The following is a 19076-nucleotide window of genomic DNA, read 5'->3' on the forward strand; positions in this document are numbered from 1 at the left end:
TCTGGGTGTACTTTTTGAGCATGGATATGGCCCTGAGGAGAATCAGTCCAAGGCAGGAATCTAACTTGATTCATATTTCTACCTCGAGGTTCTTCGAGAAACTGTCAGATGTTCCCCACAGTGACAAACAGGCATCCCAGGGAGCTTACAGAAGTAGAGTTTAGATGCGTTTTGGAGGAAATTCCTACTGTCTTTCCAAGGAAAAGACACCTGCAATATTTTTTTGCTAAAGAGATCAATACATAGAAACCAGAGACCGAGGCTGGATTTTTCTGTTCCTGTTGTCTAATTTGTTTATTTAAAAAAAGCATATTTTAATTAAAGTCATTCATGTGAACTTAGAGACTAAGATGTAGGATTTGCTTTCAGATGTCCTGGTCTGACTCAGTTTCTGCAGTTTAGTGACAGCTGCATTACAAGTACTGATGCTGAAAGCTCAGCCTCTGTGCACCAGTGCCCAATCAAATCTTTGAGATGGAATTTTGGGTAAAATCAGGAAGAATAGCTTTATTCCTTTGCCAGGCAATGGGGAACACAGCAGGCTTGTGCCCTGAAAAGTTGTGCATTCCAACCCGGGAGGATGTGATGAGAAGTTTTATAGCAGTGGTGTTGATAAGAATCAGGATGAGTACAGGGTCTGCCTGCCTTTAATCTGGCCTCAGGGGGTCTCCTGATGTTCCCTGAAGAATGCTTCATCAAATAGTTCAATCTTCCTTTTCTTTGGGTTTTAAGAGCTCAAGGATGTAAGATATTTTATGTGTGTCCATTGAGGGGGGACTAGCATCCTGTCCCAAGGCTGAACTATTGCTTCTTGACTATCTTGTCTCTGCATGCCCTCCCTTATCTGAGTAGCAGCTGTTCGAACCTACCCTTTGGAACTCAGGAAAGGTCCTAGAGGCTGAAGCTTATTCCCTACAGACAAGAAAGAGGGGATCCAGAAAGGTCCCCATGCCCAGGAGCCCCACAGGGGTTCAGTTTTAGTAATGGTGTTGTTTTCTCAGTCATGAGATTGATAAAATCTGTCTGGATACAATATTTGATTGTAGAATTGCTTTCACATAACTTCATTCCATTGTAATGATTTAACTTAGCAGGGAAAAAAAAAAAAAAAAACCATTTAATGCGCTACTCTTTGCACACTGACCACAACTTAATTCACTGGTGTGCTGCAATTCATGGGGTTGCAAAGAGTCGGACACGACTGAGCGACTGATCTGATCTGATCTGATGTTGAATCTAAAGTGCATCGAGTACTGTTTCAGTTGACTTTACACAAGTATTTCCCCAGTACTAATGGAGAGTTCTGTGGTTATTAATCTGAATTATCTACTGGTTATAACTATCACTTCCCTGAATACAGTGCTTACCAGGTGCTATGTGCGAAGCTGAGAGCTTTGTGTGCATGGTGCTATTATTTCCTCAGTTTATAGATGAGAAAGGTAAAAAGTGAAAGTGTTAGTTGCTCAGTTGTGTCCAGTTCTTTGGACCATAGCCCTCGAGGCTCCTCTGTCCATGGAATTCTCCAGGCAAGAAAACTGGAGTGGGGAGCCATTCCTTTCCCCAGGGGATCTTCCTGAAGGCAAAGTATAAGTCAAATGATGTGTTGAAAGTCCAGGGGGATGAATGCTTTTTGCTTAATCATTTGTTGAAAAATTCCTTGAGCTTTGAAACACAGAAAATTAAATAGAGTTGTTACTGTTCTCTGAGGATATAAGTTCATGCACTGTAACAGCTTCATCACCATGATTCTCAAATAATTAACATGAGATAGATGACAAGGGAAAGAGACTGCCTTGAGGTCAAGCAGACCCATGTCTGCTTCTAATATCAAGAGAATCCACGTGACTTTGGCAGAATTACCTTCTTTCTCCATTTGCAGTGTTTTGGAGAAAATTGTAAATAATTTACATAAAGTACCTAGCACGGTGTCTGGTAAATTGGAGGTGTTCAATAAATGTTGCTGGTGTTGTTACCAAGCTCAGGTTCAGCTGCTTGCCACTCAAGCTAATGCTTGAAAGACAAGTGCTGGTGGGAACAGAAAGGCTGCTTTATTCAGGAGGATGGTAACCTGGGGAGATGCAGACTCATATCCAAATGCCAACTTTGAAGATTCCACTTGGCCATCAAAGTCTTTAAATGGAGAGTCATTTGGTGAGGGAGTCAGAGTCTTCCTTGCCTTCCACTGTGTGCAGACTTTCTTCTGATTGGTTGGTGGTTAGCTAATGGGGCAGTGCTCCAGGAATCTTGTACTCAGCCAGGATTTATCATCTTCCACCTGGGTAGGAGGGCTTTCCTGGTGGCTCAGATGGTAAAAATCTGCCTGCACTGTGGAAGACCTGGGTTCTATCCCTGAGTCAGGAAGATCCTCTGGAGAAGGAATTGGAAACCCACTCCAGTATTCTGGCCTGGGAAATCCCATGGACAGAGGAGCCTGGCAGGCTACAGTCCAAGGGGTCACAGCATCTGACAGGGCTGAGCCACTAACACACGTGGGTGGGGACCCTAGTTCCTGCAGAAGAACTCAAAGATGTTCTTATGCATATTCTTGAGGAGGAACCAAAACCTTGTCCCACAGCAGTACCATTGTTTCTTGACTGTTCCTCCTTAGTTTCTGCATCCCCTCCCTTGCATGTCATCCTCTATCCTTCCTCTCTCCTCCTGCCTTCAATCTTTCCCAGCATCAAGGTCTTTTCTAATGAGTCAGTTCTTCCCATCAGGTGGCCAAAGTACTGGAGTTTCAGCTTCAGCATCAGTCCTTGCAATGAATATTCAGGAATGATTTCCTTTAGGATGGACTAGTTGGATCTCCTTGCTTTCCAAGAGACACTCAAGAGTCTTCTCCAGCACTACAGTTCAAAAGCATCAATTCTTTGAATTCCGCTTTCTTTATGATCCAACTCTCACATCCATACATGACTGCTGGAAAAATCATAGCTTTGACTAGATGGAACTTTGTTAGCAAAATAATGTCTTTGCTTTTCAATATGCTGTCTACGTTGGTCATAGTTTTGCTTCCAAGGAGCAAGACTCTTAATTTCAAGGCTGAAGTCACCATCTTCAGTGATTTTGGAGCCGAAGAAAATAAAGTATCTCACTGTATCCATTGTTTCCCCATCTATTTGCCATGAAGTGATGGGACCAGATGCCATGATCTTCATTTTTTGAATGTTGAGTTTTGAGCCAGGTTTTTCACTCCCCTCTTTGACGTTCATCAAGAGGCTGTTTAGTTCCTCTTCACTTTCTGCCATAAGGGTATCTGAAATTATTGATATTTCTCCCAGCAATCTTGATTCCAACTTGTACTTCATCCAGCCCAACATTTCACATGATATACTCTGCATATAAGTTAAATAAGCAAGGTGACAATATACAGCCTTGATGTACTCCTTTTCTGATTTGGAACCTGTCCGTTGTTCCACGTCTAGTTCTAACTGTTGCTTCTTGACCTGCATACAGATTTCTCAGGAGGCAGGTAAGATGGTCTGGCATTCCCACCTCTTCAAGAATTTCCCACAGTTTGTTGTGATCCACACAGTCAAAGGCTTCAGCATAGTCAGTGAAGCAGAAGTAGATGTTTTTCTGGAAGTCTTTTGCTTTTTCGAGGATCCAGCAGATGTTGGCAATTTGATCTCTGGTTCCTCTGCCTTTTCTAAATCCAGCTTGAACATCTCGAAGTTCTCAGTTCACATACTGTTGAAGCCTTGGTTGGAGAATTTTGAGCATTATTTTGCTAGTGTGTGAGATGAGTGCAATTGTGCAGTAGTTTGAACCTTCTTTGGCATTGCCTTTCTTTGGGATTTGAATTTACTCTTGGGAACTCAGGGAAGGTTAAGGAAGCTGAATGAATCCTATTTCCTACAAACAAGAAATGGTGGACACAGAAAAGATTTGTACCCAGGAGGACTCCACAGGGTCCTACTCTATTTCAGTATGATTTTGCTATTGATAAAATTATTTAGCCATATGAACACATAGTGCTTAAGAAAATTAGGTGAAATCTCTATTGATATTACAGCATTTCCAGTTATTTGTTGCCTAAAATATATTTCTGATAAGCTTAGCATTTGCCACTTTCTTTTTGAAGCATAATTTGGTCTTTGTCCCTAGTTCCTGGTAGAGTTCCCCAAACCTTTGGAATTCCCTGAGTGTATTATCTTCTGTGGTTTCTAGTAAACCCCTTTCAGTCACACCTGCATTTATGCTAATGAAGTGACTTTGAATAGATCCCTTTGAATGGTAGATTCAGCATGGAACCAGAAAGATCAAGTGATTAGAGAGTGGAATCTCAACTCCACCTCTCAACTCCAGAAAAAGGAGGGGGCTTGGAGATTGAGCTTTACAAAATGTCTTGAACAAGGAGATTGAGAGAGCTTTTGAACTGGAGGGTGCACCTACATGCCAGGATGGAAGTGTACCCTTACTCCACAGAAATGATAGCTCCTACCACCTTGTCCTAGGCACTTCTTCATGTGGCTCTTCATTTGTATCTTTATATTAAGCTGGTGAACATAATTCAAGTGTCTGTGTTCTGTGAGCCATTCAAGAAAATCATCAAACCTTGGGAGCCAAGTTGTACAGAAGTATAGGGTAACCCAGGATCTCAGTCCTCATGACTGACATCTGAATTGAGGACAGCCTTATGGAGCTGAAACCACACAATTCAGCTGGGGACTCGAACCCACAGTATTTTAATTGAGATCACACACCTGGTCTCAGGACTTAATAAAGCTCAGGTTCTTGATGTCTCATCACAGAAAGAATTCAGTGAGAGACAAAGTGATAAGAAATGGATTTATGTAGAGTGATACACATTTCACAGACAAAAATACCATCCATCTCAAAAGGTGAGAATGGCTCTGGGAGAAACGTGCTCCACAGAGTGTGGGCCATCATGAGAGACCCTCAAATATGAGGTGGTTATTTTTATGGCTGGGTAATTCCATAGGCTAATGCGTGAGAGGATTATTCTATCTGAAGAAGGGGTAGGGGGCCACCACCCACTTGTTGGCCTTTCATGGTTGGCCTCAGGACTGTCATGACACTGCTGGGTATGTCATTTAGCTAATGTATCACAGTGAGCATAGAATGAGGCTCAAGATCAACTGGGAGTTGCATCTTCCGCCATCTTGGACCCAGTTGGTTCTACATGGTGGTGTCATTCTTTTAAAGGTTGTGCCCGGCCCCTTCCCTCCTGTTTCAGCTCGGAGTCTTTCACAGAATTTGATGCTAACTGTGAGTTGTAAGAATCAGAATTGAATTGAAATGTATGACACCCTTTTGGTGCCTGAGGAATTGGAGAGTTGGTTGTTGGTATTGAAAAACACCCTAGACTACTAAAATCTGAGTGAAATCATATAATAATAAGAAAGCGCATTTATTTAAACCTTTCACTGGTTGGTTTCCGGTTAACTGCAGTTTTACTGGACTAGGGGTGTATTGGCAGCAAGTTTTAGAGGAACCATGAACATTGTATATATAGAAAATCCTTGCTGACTAATCAGGTTAAGGATACAGATGCTATTTTCTGAAATAAAGACATGCTTTTCTGGAGACCTATCCAGCGGTGTGTTGCCACTCAAGGTCACTTCAACTTTTCAGTAAAGGGCAAAGGACAGCGCCTGTAACCACAGGGTACCAGGATAGCCTGCATCAGGCCCAGGATGACATAAATTTAGTGGAGCACAGCCCAGACGGCTTATTTGTTTTAGGTTGCAGCCCCATGTATACCTTCAGGTGATTAGGTATAAGAAAAACTTTGGCGGGCCTAACCTTTGAGGCTGAGAAATCTCATTTCTCTTTCCTTTTTGTTTTACTTCATCTGCGGTGAATGACTCTTATTTTCTTGTTGCTATTTTATGACAGTTGGGAAAAAAAAAAAAAGGACTCCTGCTGTGCAAATATTATACTTATTCCTTTGGCCTGGAGGGAACCAGCTACAAGAGAAATCCTGTATCTTTTTTTTTTTTTTTAATTCATTCAGATCTGATAGGTTTTGAGCAACCCTTCTCTTAGCCCCTGATCTGAAGCTCGGATTCCCAGAGCCCTGGGTGGGGAAAATGAGTCATTTCACATGTGTGCAAATCAGCTGATATTCTACAAGGCTCCCCGCTTTGCAGGAAAAAGGGACTGTTGAGTCTTACATTGCTGGCCTCGAGTGAGAGTCACCTTCTCCCTGAAGCAAAGTGAGAGTGTTCCTATGAAGTTCTACACAGTTCATGCCTGTGTTAGGATAAAGCACGTTAGAGCTAGCATAGTCCTGCGTACAGTACGTTAACTGAGTACGTGTTTCTACCGTGCCTTTAATTTAGTAGAACGTTAAAAGCAAAAATGACTACATGGAATAGCAGGGTCTTTGTTTGAAATTTCAACCACCTAGTTGATGGCGTGTAGAGGCCCTGATTCCTCCTTCCCACCTGTGGAGAGCCAACGGTGAGCTGGGTGATGGGCAGCTCCAATATTTCCCGTGTGGAACCCGGCTGGAACTCACGGTCCACTGGCCAATCCCGATGTTCGCAGCCACCCAAACCTCCCCCCTGCCAGGAAACGGCCCCTCTCCTCCCTGATTGCTTTCTCTTATGAGAAGAAGGTCAATGGTACCCACCGCTTCTGGGGTAGCCCTTCATACAAGCTGTGGGTGCCTTTGAAAGGCACACTGCCCCAGGAAGGCTTTGAAGAAGGCAGGAAGGGACTGTTTCATCTTTGCAGGCCCCAGCCAGAACATTGCTTCTCAGTGCAGTACAAGCACTTTCAAAGTTATCTCCCATGCTGATATGAATGTGATAACACGGAGCAGAGAGGTGCCATAATGATTTCCTTTCAAATGGTTGCCTCACCATTTATCTTTGCTTGCTGTCACAGACTGATACGGTCAGGAGGTAGCAGTGGCATGGAATAATTAATCTCTCACTGGGGAAGTAAGTTCCTCATTTGTCTCCTGAGAAATTAGCACTGCATTGACAGGGAAGGTAGATGATACAGTGAGAAAGGAGAAGGGGTGTGGTGGTTTTAACTCCTGGTGCCAAACTGTAGCGTTTTCATTGAGCACCTACTGTGTGCCAGGTGCTGGGAATGCTGACGATGCCTGTGCTGGAGTAGTTCATTGTCTCCTGGGGTCATATATTATTTCTAAATGCTAGTCACCTTTACGGAATGTCCAAAGCTGCTACAGTGATGCTTTACCCTCCTCTCAAGAAGAGATGAATTTCGCTGACTGCTTTAGGTATTGTGAAGGCTCAGCTTCTATAAGGAAGAGCCCTTCTTTCCACCCTCATCAATACGAAGTGGCCTAAGAAGGTAACACTCCCTAGGTGAGTGGTCTAGGACTCATGGGAACAGGAGGCTCCCATCTCTGGGTTCAGGTCTTTCCTATTTTCCAGTCAATGGGAAGAGAAACAGGGAAAAAACCATGCCTTGTGTTAGTAGCACTTAACACTTTGCCTCTATGTCATAAGGCTACAACCCGCTTGCAAAGCAAAAAGGCAAGAAAATACAATCACGAACTGGAAAGCCATGTACCTTAAAACCAGCTGAGCTGTTCTCTTTCTAAAACAAACAAGGGAACCTAGACATTTAAAGGGACAATACGCAGTCTTTGTCACAAAGGTATTGGGTAAGTTCCTATTTGCTTCTCTAAGTTTCCAGAAACTCACTTCTTAAATGAGGGAATTGAGAAAGGCAACCTCTATGGTTCACTCCCTAAGTCAGTAACAGCCAAAGGTGTTGATGTTTGGCAGAAACTAACACAATATTGTAGTGCAATTATGCTTCAGTTAAAAATAAATTTAATTATATACACATATACATATATTTAAGAATAATAGCCAAATGTTACCAAACCAAACCTGGGTCTGCTCACTCGTGCCCAGTAAAGCCAATCTACTGACAATTGGGTTGTGGTGAAGGAAAGTGCAGCATCTATTATAGATAGTCCTGGACAGCTAGTGCTCAAAAGCAGTCAAGCTCCCGGATAGGTTTCGGGAAAGCATTTTTTAAGGCCAGGTGAGGGAAGAGAGTTGCAGAGTACATGATCAGTTCATGCGCAAGCGTAACAGGGAGGTGTCACAGGGGTTAACATTATCAATCCTCAGGCTCCAATACGTCTCCAGCAGGCTTGGGGACCATGTGCTCATGGTCATCAAGTAGTTAACATCTTCATGTGGTGGCAGTTTTGGCACCTGTGAAACAACCTGAATATTCATTGGAAGGACTGATGCTGAAGCTCCAATGCTTTATCCATCTGATGCAAAGAGCTGACTCATTAGAAAAAACCCTGATGCTGGGAAAGATCGAAGGCAGGAGGAGAAGGGGACAACAAAGGTTGAGATGGATGGATGGTATCATCAACTCAATGGACATGAGTTTGAGCAGGCTCCTGGAGTTGGTGATGGACAGGGAGGCCTGGTGTGCTGCAGTCCATGGGGTTGCAAAGAGTCGGACACGACTGAGCGACTGAACAACAACAGAAGCAACTCAGGAAATGCTCATCAGATACTGTTATCCAGGTTCAGAGAGGAGCTAAAGCAGAGGATACAGGGGAGGGCTTACCTGCTCAAAGGCCCCCCCATAGGGTCAGTTCCCCTCACAAAGCAAAGGCTCCCCTCCTTCCCTAGGTTCTGCCTGAAAGAGGCATGGTAACTAACGGACTCGAGTGGGTGGGGGTGGGGGCTGGGGTGGTTTTGAGCCAGTTTCTTTTTGGGGGGTAACATCAGTGGCTGTCCTACATGGAATTCAAATGAGAGCAGAGCATGATTCTAAGAAGCAGTTTGTGGAAAGAGTCAATCTGCTGTGATCCCCTTCCTTTGAGGCTGTAAATGCACTGACTGGGCCAGGCCAAACAGTGGCACGATCCATGGGAGGCAGAAGGAAGGTGTGGCTGGTGGGTGACCAGGGAAACCTTCTGTCATAGAGAGATCCGGAGGCATGTTTCCTCGTAGAAAGGGGGCTGCTGGCCTGGGAAGCATACAGATGTTTTTAAGGGACCTTGGCAAGCAGCCAGATGGCACTTATCGTGGAGTCTGATGGTAATGGTGAATGCTTTCTCCTGTTTCTCCTACTGAAGAGAGAGTATTTTTGATAAGGCCCAGGAAATCTAGGCCCCAGCTTCCCAGATGGTGCCTTTGAAATGCTGTCTAACCACCCCAGGTGGTTGAAGGGGGCCTGAAATCACTATAGTCCCAGGCAAGTCCCCGGTAATCGTGCAGGCCTCTTCCACCTTCCTCATTTTCTCTGTGCACGGTGATTTGGAAAAGAATGCAAAGTGCTTGATGGAGACTTCCAGTTAGAATGGGTTCCTGCTAGACCCTTGGGAACTAGCTCAGCTGGTGACGATGGTGATTTCAATGAATTGTTTTATCAAGACACATTGGAGAATCAGATCTGGCATTTTGATTTCCTCTATAAGGTGAATCATGGGAAGAGGTTCATTGTAATAATTAAGGAAGATTTATACAGTGAGTACTTTTTCCCCCCCCTGTATCCTGTTACATGGTTGGTATTTTATGAATGAAAATGAGTTCTAGATATTAACTAATTCCCAAAATGAAATGTTCCTGAATGAGCTACTTGTAGGTTAGAATTTAATAAGCAGAAACTTTGAATGCACCAGATGAGAAAAATTTTTAAGAGAAACTTATTGTGAATTCTTTACTGAAGTGAACAATCGTCTTCCACCATCCTACCCTTCAGCTTTGACAAGGTCAGTGAAGTAACTCTTTTCATAAAAAAAAAAATTATAATAATAACTCTTCTGCCTTTGGAAGATACCACATCATTCTATAAAGTCAGTTTCCTCCACTGTATAGTAATTTTCAGTAGGGATGGGGTATTAGCAGAGTGATCTCAAGAGTTTATCATTCTGAGTTGATGTTCCCTTTGGAAACATCCATGACTCGGAAACATACTGAATGAAAATCTCCCATGATAGGAAAACAGTGTGTGTGGATTGCCAGACCGTGGTTTCTGTGGTTGAAGGAAAGAAAAACAATGGTGTTTTCTGAGCTCTTGATTCCACAGTGCAGGGTAGATCGAATGAACAGAGCAAACCACAGCCACTCATTCTGCTTCCGTCTGGTTTGCTTTTCCAGAAGTTTCCTAAATTACAGCCATGCCAAAGCGCCTGTTAGCATCAATGGAAACATCTTGCAAATTGTTAAATGGAGAGCTCAAGTTTAAAAGAACTGCCTTTATTCTGAGAAGAGATTTTGTTTGGTTTCAGTTGTTCCTGTAGGTTTTTTTAATATAAAAGAGATCACAGAAGCATCATGCAAAAATGGTGAAAAACAAAGTATTCTTTAAAACACATCCCATTTAGGACTGATTGTTGTCTTTTCCAATTTAATATCTGTTCCTTTCAGGTGATGTATCTTACTCTTTTTTGAAAACTTGTTTCATGGCTAAGTTGTGCCTGACTCTTTCGTGACCCCGTGGACCATAGCCCACCAGACTCCTCTGTCCATGGGATTTCCCAGGCAAGAATACTGGAGTGACTTGCCATTTCCTTCTCCAGGGGATCTTCTGGACCCAGGGATGGCATTCAGATTTCCTGAATTGGCAGGTGGATTTTTGCCAATGGGATTCTTGATTGAGCCACCAAGGAAGCCCTTTTTAAAACTAACATCAATTAAAAGCTACCATTTAAACACAAAACACTTAACTAAGAAAATGGACCCGAACTCATTAAATATTTCTACCCAATGAGCTTCTTAGCTCTCTAAATGACCCATTTTTTTCAACTCCTCCCCTTTTTTAAATTAGAATTTTCTCTTATCTCTGATTTTCCTTTTTTAAAAAACTACAATTATCTAGCTTATCCTCTCTGTCATTTCATTTATTGTAGCCCTGATTTTAAAATACCTGCTTTTGTGGCCTTTCTACAGTATTTGACACACTTTGGCATTCGTTGGATATAACCCCTTTATTCCTTCAACCCTGCCTCCCCCAGTAAGTTCCACCTCGAGGTATAAAAATACAAATTAAATGAATTGTTCATATTTTTGTGCCTGATCTTACCCTTGAGTCTCTTATTTCTGTGTTTAGCCATAGTCTCCTGGAAAGCTGGATTTTTTTTTCCCTGAGACTACAAGGTACACTGTGCTGTACTCACCCTATCTGAGGCTCTCTACTTTTACCATAATGGATCAATCCTGTATACCATGTTCTTGGGATCCAGCTATATGTCTGATAAAGTAAGTCAAGCTAAGGTCATTATAGTCAATGAGGTCTTAATGTTTAGCCTAAACTCAATGTAGTCACTTAGTTTTTTTAATTTAAAATTGTAAGTTGTGTACGAGACAGCAAAAGAGACACTGATGTATAGATCAGTCTTGTGGTCTCTGTGGGAGAGGGAGAGGGTGGGGAGATTTGGGAGAATGGCATTGAAACATGTGTAATATCATGTGTGAGACGAGTCGCCAGTCCAGGTTCCATGCACGATGCTGGATGCTTGGGGCTGGTGCACTGGGACGGCCCAGAGGGAGGGTATGGGAAGGGAGGAGGGAGGAGGGTTCAGGATGGGGAGCACGGGTATACCTGTGGCGGATTCATTTCGATGTTGGGCAAAACTAATACAATATTGTAAAGTTTAAAAATAAAATAAAAATAAAATAAAATAAAATAAAATTATAAGTTGTGTATATGGATGAGGAGGAATATGAAGCTGGGGAAAATAAGAAATGCTATTTCACATAAGAGGTTCAACTGCGCCAGTCAGGCTTGGAGCTCATCTGCTTAATGTAAGACCAGCCTTGACTGGTAGGCAAGAGGAAATTTAATTTGCAATCTATTTTATTAAGGGATAAATTAAGGTACAGTGTGGGAATTGAAATCATCTGAAGGTAATAGAACACGGAACTTGCCTAGATTTAAAACTGGGTCTTTTGTGCATTTCATTCATAATGACACTGTAATAATAGCTACACGTGTTAAGCACTTATAAGCCAGGGACTGTTTAATATACTTTTTCATTTATTAATTCATTTAATTCCCACAACACCCTGAAGAATAAGGTTCTTTTGTCTCCATTTTATGTATGAGAAGACTGAGGAATCAAAAAGCTTAAGAAGTTCCTCTCAGGTCATATGGCTGATGAAATTTGGAGGTGGGGTTTTAAGCCATATATTCTTAATCAGTATTTATACTTTATTAATGTGGTTTGATGAAAATGATAAAAAGAGCCATGACTCTTTAGGCTCAAAAGAAACTACTCAAGTCCATATTTTGGTAGTAGTATTAATACCAGCAGGATCAGCTGTTAAATAAGTGTTCTATAAAAGGGTCTTGACCTTGGATAATATTAAATCTTTTTCATGAATCTACTACTGTGACCAAACTGCAAAGTATGCAGTGAATGAATAATTAAGCCCAGATGTCTCTTCCAGCCAGAGCAGCAGCAAAACCTGGGGGAGGGAGTGTGAAGGGAAGATAAAAGTGACAGACTCAGTATTCATAAAAGCCTTGATAATTAATTTGAAAATCAAAATGTGTTTTAAATGCCAGCCCTCCGCTAATCCTATGAATTGTGCAATAAAAAATAAAATCCTCCTGCAGTTTAACAGCCAGCAATACAAAAATCTTACTGTGTCAAATGTAATATGCATAACTGGATTCCCAATTTGGTTTTCTTAAGGAGAAATAATTTAGTTATCATTAAACTCTTTGGGAAACTGGTTTTAATAATGTTCTTTGGTTATCAAGGGTATCGTTTTTCCTTCAGGCAAAGAGAAAATGTGCAGCTAAAACCTCTACTATATGTGATAATGAAGTCGGTCCATTTCTGTGCAGGATTCCAACAATTCTTTATAACTCAACATGAGCAGAGGTGTGAAAGCAGGCAGTTTCTCAAACTGTAGGAAATTGCTGAATTCACAGATTTCTATCTCAACACAATGAACTGGCTATATATTAAACGATGCCCAAGTTTGGTTTGTTGGATTGTTGTTTGTTTGGCTTTTTTAAAATATTTTTTTAGGACTGTGGTAATTTTTTTAAGGAATAATAGTTGGAGGAGAAACAAAATCTGTAAAAATAGATTTGTAATTGTACCAAGTGTTAATTTTTCTTATTACAATATATAAGAAGGGTAGGAAAAACAAAAATTACTAACTTCATCATCATACTATGCTGAAAATCACAGGGGGAAATATACACACAAGTATGATGATGAAGTTAGTAATTTTTGTTTTTCCTACCCTTCTTATATATTGTAATAAGAAAAATTAACACTTGGTACAATTACAAATCTATATTTCCCCCTGTGATTTTCAGCATAGGCATGTTCCTGCCATGACAGAAACCAAGGACATCCCCTTTTCTTGCCTACGATGAGAAAGTGCCAGGAGCTGGTCCCCATGCTTACACAATTGATTAATACTATAAACATGATTGTGAAAGAAAGTGAAAGTGAAGTCACTCAGTTGTGTCCAACTCTTGGCAACCCCTTGGACTGTAGCCCACCAGGCTTCTCTGTCCATGGAATTTTCCAGGCAAGAGTACTGGAGTGAGTTACCATTTCCTTCTCCAGGGGATCTTCCCAAACCAGGGATCGAACCTGGGTCTTCTGCATTGCAGGCAGATGCTTTCCCATCTAAGCCACCAGCTGCTGCTGCTGCTGCTGCCAAGTCTCTTCAGTCGTGTCTGACTCTGTGCGACCCCATAGACAGCAGCCCATCAGCCTCAATATAATCCTGCCACCACGACATTTTCTGGATCATTTCTTTAATATTTATTGGCTTGCAGTCACATATGGTACCATTTTTTTTAAATCAAATACCTTTCTCAATGTATGGCACACATTTTTTCCTTTTTTCTTTTTTAGCCAGATCATAACCTATACTTTCCCCAACCCTGTGCATTTCTGAGCAAACTTATTTCTCCTCTTTATATCTTTGCCCACTCCACCACCACTCTGATATTCCTTTATAAAGTTGTTCTTTTCTGCTTTTGGTCAAAGGGGTTCCAATACTGTGTAGACATGGGAATTCTGTTTGAAAGTGTCCATTTTTAATTTGGGGACCAAGGCAGGGTGTGGGGTGTGGCAGGGCATGCTGAATAACTGAAATGGCATGACATTTATGATCCAGATGTCATAGCAAGCTGGGAGACAGGGCAGCTGGGCTGATAATTAGATGGCAGATGTCCAGGCAGTCTCACGTGATACATATTATTTTTGTATATTTGAGACTTGGAATCCTAGCCTGGAAAGAGAAATGAGAAATCACCTCACCCGTATAATAAAAAAATAAACTAGATCTCATACAGTTATTGCTTTCAAAAATTTATGTATTGGAAATAGCATGCATGAGAAAACAAAAATCACTCATAATCTTTATTTTGATATATCTCTATGAACATGCATAATCTGGTTATTATTGTTTTTACTTTTCTAAGCAAAATGTTAGCTCCTGTTTTCTACAAATGAGTGAACCAGATGCACAGGATAGTTAGATGATTTCTGAGATCACCCAGTAAATTAGTGGCAAAAATGAGACCAGAATCCCACAGTCTCCAGATTGTCAAGTCAGCTTTCTTTCCAGAATACCTTTTAAAACTGTTTTGTTCCCAGCTTCATTGAGCTATAACCAACATATAACGTTGTCTAAGGTGTACAGTGTGTTTATTGGATACATATGTATTGCAAAATGGCTGGCATTAGCATTAGCTAACACCTCCATCAGCTTACATAATTATCATTTATGTTTTGAAGTCAGAACATCTAAGATCAACTATCTTGGCAACTTTCAAGTATATCATATCACATTATTAACTTTGATCATCATGAAGTGAAGTGAAGTGAATCTACTCAGTCGTGTCCGACTCTTTGCGACCCCATGGACTGTAGCCTACAAGGCTCTTCTGTCCATGGAATTTTCCAGGCAAGAGTACTAGAGTGGGTTGCCAATGCTCGTTAAATCCCCAGAACTTACTTATCTTTAACTGAAAGTGTGTATTCTCTTACCAATATCTCCCAGTTCCCCCATTGCCTCTTCTTCTTGAATCTGATTATAAGAACAAGAAAACTCACCCTTTGATCCCTTTCTAAGTAAATGCTTGAACCAAACCTCCAGTGGCTTCTTGAGAAAGCTGGACACAAAGCTTTAAAGCTTTGGTTAAAGTGTTCTGAATAAACCCTGCATGGCAGCAAAGTGATAGCTAAAGTTTGGAAAATTCTAATTGGTGACATTGATTCATTTTAATTTAAAGTATACTTGAGAAAGGGATCACTGTCTAGCCATTCTTGAGTTTCAGTCATTGAACCCCCTGTTCATAGTAGAGTATCTTGTGACTGTAGTGTATTAAGGTATATTGAACCTCCCTTCTACTCTGTTATATAGCATTTTTTTTTTATCTTAAATGCTTCAAGTCCAAGACCTTGTGGTTTAAAAGCAAAAGTCAAATCTATTACCATTTTTGTGGTTTTGTATACAGATTTGGAAAAAGAAGTGAAACTGATCACTATGTATGCTATTTTATAGTGCAGATACACCAGTTGCCAATTATTACACAAGAATAATTTTTCCCATAGCAACGGGGATAGATAACTATATTTATAACATTTTAGAAGGAAATCTCAGTTGAAGAGAGATGTCTGTAGAGAAATAAGACTTTAAAGCCTCAAACTTCCTGGTCTTGGCATTAGTTTAAACTCACTGATGGAAAATCTTAGGAGAATGCTGTGTTCAGCTGTTTTATGAGTTATGGAACCAGGAAAAAGTGGGGTTTTCGTATTTCTCAGACATACTTTGTGTACACAGAACTCAAAAGCAAGTAAACTTTCAAACTTCACCCGTGACTATTGTCCTTAGAAATATAATTGGGTGTAAGTCAGAAGAAAGTGACTGGGGGAAAGAATAAAATTTTAAATTGTCTGAAATGCTTCTCACATGAGGATCCGGAAGAACTGCAGTACTGAAGTTTCATCATTTTCTTACCTATTACAGTGTTTGAGGGAAAGTCTATTACTCTTGAGTTATTGCTAGTTGCTGCTAGGACATCCTGCTCAGTCCCCTGTCCTGTTACCCTGTATCTTCTGAGAGTCTGATGATACCCACCAATGGATCCAGCCATGCCCTCGGCTTGGGTACACCTTGCTCTGGGGCAGGCAGGAACTCTGGCTCAGTCTTGCTGCTGGTTGCTCTTGGACTTCTGGAACTCAGTCCTTCAGCCACATGTTCCTCTGGAAGGGAACATCTCTGCTTTTCTCTTGTGACCAGGATTCCAGTTACTAGGGATCTACCTCATTCCATTGTTCCATGAACACTCCTCTTCACCCAGCCTACAGTCTAGTTCAGCACCATCCTGTATCTCCAAATAGCCACACTTAAAAATTAGAAGCAAGTGCAATTAATTTTAAGGCCATAATAAAAATAGCAATAAGTATATCTTCTGAACAAAATATCACCAGTACAATTTCCACAAATATTTAAGACGGTGAGTATTCACACCTAACCTACATGACTTAGGAGGTTAGTTGTTCTTTAGTCGCTAAGTCATGTGCGCCTCTTTGCATGGCCTGCCAGGCTCCTATATCCATAGGATTTCCCAGGCGAGAGTACTGGAATGGATTGCGATTTCCTTCCCTGTGGGATCTTCCGGACCCAGGGATCGAATCGACATCTGTATCACAGGCGAATTCTTTACCACTGAGCCACCAGGGAAGCCCCCTAATGAGGTTACATATTTTGAAATGTTATTTTAAAATAATGTCTTGATTTTCCTGGCTTGGTCCAGTATTATTTTATTAATTTGTATTAGACTTGGAGAAATCTACAGGGAGCTTGACAATGCTCAAACATGATTTAAACATAAGCAAAATAAATGAGAACTTTCTCTGCTGAATGTAGTAGTCTTTGCATTCAGCATGCTTGATGCTTGCTGTGTATAGAGATCTGTTTGCAGATGCTTTTGAATAGGGCTTATAAAATAACAGGGCCTGACTCCACGGGTGAGAGGAAAGATATAGCTTCTTAATAAACTTGGAATAGCTAATGTGTTCCTCTCAAATGAATCATTAGTTGTGTCCACATGACTCCAAAACTAACATATTCACAAACAAAAAGTCTCAGTTAATCCTTTCAGCTGTTTGATGTACATCAAGCATCCAGATGTTCAAAACATCCAAGCTACAAATTTCTGTTCTTATTTAAAAGTTTTGCACTTGTGTATATTATTCCTTTTCTCAAAGACCAAGTACAGGGTCTACATTGTATTTTTAAGTTCACTCTTTAGAAGTATAGTAACATCATTAAAAATGTGCGAAGAGCTCAATTATTGGCCCATGGGTTCTCCACTTTGTGGTCTGGGTTTTGAGAAGTGTTGACTGTCTGATGGCTTCCTGAGTCACTCAGCAGTTATGCAACAATAACTTAAAATACGTTTAACAAGTGCAGTGATATCAATATTATTCAAAATAACTTCAACAAAATAATGGAAAATTTGACGTACCTAATAAAATTAAATGTTGAATTATCCACTCTTAGATCTTCTATGCCACTGACCCCCTTTTCAGTAAAGTGATTAAAAACATTGACTACAGTAGTATTTTATTGCTATCAGCAACTGTTATGCCACTATATAAATCTCTATTTCTGCCACATATATTATGTCTCAGCATGGAACTTATGTGTTTCATTTTAACAATTTTCTAATTACTGTCATTTTTGTCAGGTTGCATATTTTGTGGCCTACAACATTGATTTCATCTTAATGTCACCAGGGGGAATTGATGATCTTAGGTTTGGCATCATATTAATTAAATCTAGATGTCACATATTGTGCAGTATTCTCAGGAAAATATTCTAATACTTAAATACAAAATTGAGATCGCTTCCAAAAATGGTGGGCTTCATATGAAATCCATCATGTGATAACACTGTCTTGACAACTGAGATGGATAGATTTAGATGTGAAAGGCCAGATCCTTTTTAGGTTAAAAGTCATATCTAAGCTACTACCTTGACATTCAGGATCTTACAAGGGATAACTCTGGGAATGTCACCCCAGGGAACCTTGAGAGATTGCTTTGGCCCACCTGCATGTTGTTGATCAGCGTTCAGTTGCTAAGTTGTTTCTGGCTCTTTGCGACCCCCTGGACTGCAGCACACCAGAAATCCCTGTCCTTCACTGTCTCCTGGAGTTTGCTCAGACCCATGTCCATAGAGTCTGTGGTGCCATCCAACCATCTTATCCTCTGTCATCCCCTTCTCCACCTGTGGTAGACGGAAAAATGTCCCCCAGAGATATCAGGTCCAAAATCCTGGAGCCTGTACATTTTGCCATATATGGAAAAAGGGTATCTGCAAGCATGATTAAGTTATGGACTATGAGCAAAGGAGATAATCCTGGATAAATATTATTACAAGTATCTTTATGAGAGAGAAGCAGAGAGAGATTGCCTGCAAGCACAGAGGAAAAGGTGGTGTAAAGATGGAGACAGAGAGTAGAGTGAGGCAGCCACAAGCCAGAGAATGCTGGCAGCCCCTGGAAACTGGACCAGTCAAGGAACAAGCTCTCCCCTAGGGTCTCAGAGAGCACGCAGCACTGCTGACGTCTTGATTACAGTTCAGTCCTACTTATTTTGGATTTCCAGCCTCCAGAACCACAAGAGAAAAGTCTGTGTTTGAAACCCAACCCGTTGTGTTAACCTGTTACAATGGCCATGGGAAACTAATACATCAGACCCCTTGAATGATAGCAACAGCAGTAGTTACCAAAAAAGAAAAAGTATAAAAATCGTAAATGTATTTTCAGGAAGTTTTATCAGTCCAACATACAATGTAAGTAAAAAGCACATCTTAGTATGAAAATTGAAGTTTCAGATTAGGTGTCCTGACCTCCCTTTCCAAGTAAACTGATGATCTTAAGCTCTTCTTATTTAGAATTTCTAAAGCCACCACTGCCTGTGTTTGGGGTTGAAATAAAGGCACACTGATCTTTCAAAGCTGTATTCTATGACTGAGAGACATAATGGAAGAGTTCAAAGTCATAACCTGGTACTAATAATAGGAACATACAAAATCTGAAAGATAAGTATAAGGCAGGGAGGCCACTTGCCTCTTGGTCCAGGGGTTAAAACTTCACCTTTC

The 19076-nt window shown here is 41.0% G+C and overlaps 1 protein-coding gene and 1 long non-coding RNA gene across 16 annotated transcripts in view; one reads left to right on the top strand and one right to left on the bottom strand.

Annotated features, from left to right (window-relative positions):
• Positions 1 to 19076, top strand: part of NRXN3 (neurexin 3) — a 1815083-nt gene that overhangs the window by 1670306 nt on the left and 125701 nt on the right.
• On the bottom strand, positions 13974 to 16258 carry LOC132346312 (uncharacterized). The gene is made up of 2 exons (XR_009496099.1): positions 16044 to 16258; positions 13974 to 14189 (listed from the first exon to the last, which is right to left on the bottom strand). It is a non-coding gene; the product is annotated as an uncharacterized lncRNA (long non-coding RNA).

The sequence above is a fragment of the Bos taurus genome, chromosome 10 (assembly GCF_002263795.3).
Source record: "Bos taurus isolate L1 Dominette 01449 registration number 42190680 breed Hereford chromosome 10, ARS-UCD2.0, whole genome shotgun sequence".
Classification (NCBI taxonomy): domain Eukaryota; kingdom Metazoa; phylum Chordata; class Mammalia; order Artiodactyla; family Bovidae; genus Bos; species Bos taurus.